Raw genomic sequence first — 4194 nt, 5'->3', positions numbered from 1 at the left:
ATGAAACAATAGCTAAGTATAGCTTTTTTCATGTCAATGCATGCCATTTCATTTACACCGCTGTCTGTTAAGTTGAATGAGCTTTAAAATTTTTGGCATATTAGCAAATTACAGGGAAACAGATCGCCTGGTCGTAGCACAAAAAAAAAAATCATTAGTAGTATAGTTTGCTTAGAGCCGTTTTTTTAAGTAAGTTTTAAAATTTACCTGCGCTTTAAACACAAATTTTGTTCTGAAAAAATCTGTTTAGAGGACAGATAAATTTTAAACGTAATTGAAAAAAACGGCTCTTAGTTTTTTTTTAATATCGTATAAAATCTTCTCTTGGGCGTATTTGCAATAGTTGAATGAAATTCATATGTACATAAAAGGAGTTTTGACGCATCATCCATAAAAAATTCTTGGCTGACTTCGAAATCGTCAATTGCTTTGAATATGTACAAAGCATTGTGTTCAAAAATCCTTACCTACAAAGTGGAGACAAAGCAGTATGTTCATAAAAGTCAAAAACAAGTTATCGATATGCATCGATAAAGCAACTAGTGCATCACTTACAAAAATCATACTTATTAAAACTTTTTCAACTCGTCAAAAAGGAGGACATCGAAAAGTAAATAGAATTGATTTATATTTGGATTTAATTGCAAATTAATAACCAGATATGTAATTTTCCTTTTTTACAGCGACAAAAAGTGGACGTTCGCAAGGAAAAAGCTGTTGCTTGTGGTGCGACTAAAGAATGAAGGATATTTCACAGCGAAGCGTAAAGACGCACAGTTTTGTGGGAGAAGGTTCTAAGGCAAATAAAAGAAGTGGACGGTGATTTTCCTTTCAGTAGAGATGATGTGACTCGAAAGTTCCTGAATTTCATGGTCACCCACAAGAGGATAAAAAAAAGGAATACTTCGGAATTTTACGATGAGATGTATGGTTTTCCAAGGGATATACATATGTGTGCCGGAGGAAGTTTTAGATTCATCATTGATTTCCGTACTGTCGGATGAAAATGTGGATATCGCTGTATCCGTCGACGAACCTTCAACCTCAGAGCCGAGAAATAAACGTTCGAAGTGCGAAGTGTTCCTAATGCAAGTACAAAACACATTGTTTACCTGAAATAACATTTTAAATAAAAGAAGCATTTAAAATGTTAAAGCTCTTGTGTTTATTTATTACTGAAATAAATAATAATGCTGCTTTATGCCGAACGTAAGTTGGTTATTTCTAATCGCTTTTGCTTTGCTTCTTGTTTTCCGTATTTGCAGTTTCTGTAGGAACCTGCTCGAAATTAGTGCCGTTTGTATTTTCTGGAAGGTACGAGTAGCTTATTGAATTTTCATTATTAATAATGATATTGTGGAGCACCATACATGCGAAAACGATATTATTTGCCAACCGTAAATTCTGTAATTCAAGGTAGTTCAAAATTCGAAACTTTTTTTTAGGATACTAAACGCTTGCTCAATAAAAAATCTTGTAGAACTAAGGGCATAATTCATTTTTTTTTGCTCTGATGTTAGGTACCCATTACCTTTGTAAGGCACTATAAGAAAAGTTTCAAGGGGATATGCCCCATCTCCAAGTAAATGGCACTCCGGTGCCATTTTGATGCTATTATTTACAATCGCTTTTCTAATGGGGTTGTTTTTCCAAATTGCAGCATCATGACATCGCCCGGGGTACCCACCGAAGGCATCAATAAATCGCATTTTGCTGTCCGCAATGGCCTGTAATATTTTAATATATAATTTTAATATACAAGTATGTATATATTTTGGATGAAAAACTAGACTTAATTTTGACATTCAATAGTTATAAAATACACATTACTCGCCTGGAATACCCCGGAGTGTAACACCTTCCTGTTATAATAACTAGTACGATCCTCTATGGGTTGGGAAATTTGCATGTGGGTCCCATCCACGCAACCTAAAACAAACGGAAATGGGTGACTGCGACTTTCTTGGAAGTGTTTCATAGTTTTACGCTGACTTTCCTCTGTATTGGGAAGTCTGATGACGTCGGACTTCAGGCGTGATAGAACTTTAACAAACATTTTATATACTGTGCTTACTTCTCGGAAGCTATTTTTATTTTCTAGCTTCCATATTGTTACAAGAAGACACCGTTCAAAACAACGACCACGATGCCCAGTCTCGCGATCTATCCACAGTGGCCTTACAACATTTTTCGGTTTCTAAAAAATATTTTAACTGAATAAAGGCTAAAATATATGAGTTTTAATTGCAAACCTCAAAAGTATCCCTTTTCATGCGAAAATGGCTAGAAAATATATCATCTGGCATGGCAGATATGGTTCCCCAGTAGTCCACTGTTTTTAGTACCTTTCTACGCAAACAGTATTTTTTTTGCACATTGCCAGGACACGTGTGTACTTCTTTTTTTTATTACGCATAAAAATGCTAATGGCTTTTGATTCTTTTTTAATATTTTGTGCCAAGTTAAAAAAATGTTCAGTAAAAGGGCTCTTCATTGCGAAAACACTGCACTACAAGCAAATTTTGTGTTCATAAACGTCATACAATACAAATCAGCTGGTTGCAATGCCATTTGACAATGTATACTGATGCGTTTCAAGTAATGAAATTCAAAGGTATCGTAACCTAGCAGCTGTACGATTTCGAAGTCAGCCCTTCATTCTAAGCACATACGTATTAATGTCCTCATAATCAGCAATCTTATCTTCAGATTTAGTCATTCGTTTGAGCCATTTAATACACAAGGAGAAATACTTTCATCACGTTTATAACTATCAACTCGCGTTCTTGTTTATTTAGATTTCAGTATTATTATTATAGTGAAAGTTAGCTATATAGCACAATATACTTTGGTAGCAATTTGGTATTTTCTCTAAAAGTTTACACTGCTGGCAAATTTAAATACGGAATAAAATCTAAAAACTAATTAATACAACTAAAGTCAAATCTGTGGAAAATTAACAATAAAAAAACTTTTTTCGCAAAGTCTATAAAGGACCCTTTTATTTCTCAAAAAACCTGGGTAACAGTTATTCGTCGCCACGCTGTACATATATATGTATGCATGTATTAATTTTTGACCTAATATGGTGACAGAACGGTAGGTAATTTGAAGAAAAAATTGGTGGAAAAGGCTTATAAAGTAAAATTTTATCCTAGAACATTTTGCGTGTTATATTGTTCTTTGACACTTACTTTTTTTTTAATAAAAAGAGCTTTGTACCTACGCACTTATACTTGCCAAATCTATAGTTCATGAGTTTTTGGCCTAGGGTCTACGAATTTGTTGTAACGTCGGGAGTTGAGCACTTGCTCTAGCTGCTAGTCGCTTAAAATTTCCTTCAATCCCGTCACAAGCAGATTTCTCATGTGAACTTGCAGTAAAGTTCAATTCTGCAATTTTCTTGAAGGCCTTTTCGCAATTTCAGACCTGTAGTAAAGTTAATATAATTTATTCATATTGTTTTTGTTTTCTTACATAACTTTCCGTTTTCAAAAAAATATGCAATTTCATAAAATTTCAATTCATATTTATTATATTGCTCGAACGTTAGGCGATCTTGAGTCCATACGCCTTCGGACCCTATTACGCCCAATGGGGTACTTAAAGTTAACATTATAAACAATGCTTTTATCTAAAAAATGTAAAAAAAAAATAAAAAAAATAAAAAAAATGTCGATTAAATTTGTATTTTTTATACGTCGCACATTAATGTGATAAGTTTACAATTAAAGCTCATAGAACAAAAACATATTTTCCATTAAGTTTCGTTAAACAGTTTCCAAGACACAACACTTTAACGAAAGCTATGTATGACGGTTTCTTAAAATTTAAGACCCGTGTAAATATTTAGCCAACCATGCGTCATATCGGCAAAATATGCTGCTCTATACGTGCATCACGTCACCTAGACCTTCGATCTTCAACTGTCATCTAAATCCTCACAGGTCGCGCAGAGAGGTAGCCGCGGTGACATGAAATGCCTCAAATTGAAAAGAAAGAAATTTACTTTGGTAAATGAAATATGTAATAAAGTATATCGAGGGTTTATATTCAACTAGAGTGGGAGTTACTGTCGAAATTCGACAGTTTTTCTAGTTTTAGAAGCCTTGGAGAGGTTTTCTAACTTAACACGTAGTGATACTTATACGGTACAAATTAACTAACCGGAAAATCTTCTGCTAACACGTAACT

Source organism: Rhagoletis zephyria, unplaced genomic scaffold (assembly GCF_001687245.7).
Source record: "Rhagoletis zephyria isolate East Lansing unplaced genomic scaffold, Rhagoletis_zephyria_1.1 Rzeph_scaffold_00020, whole genome shotgun sequence".
In the NCBI taxonomy this organism is placed as follows: Eukaryota; Metazoa; Arthropoda; class Insecta; order Diptera; family Tephritidae; genus Rhagoletis; species Rhagoletis zephyria.
This window is presented reverse-complemented; position numbering follows the sequence as displayed.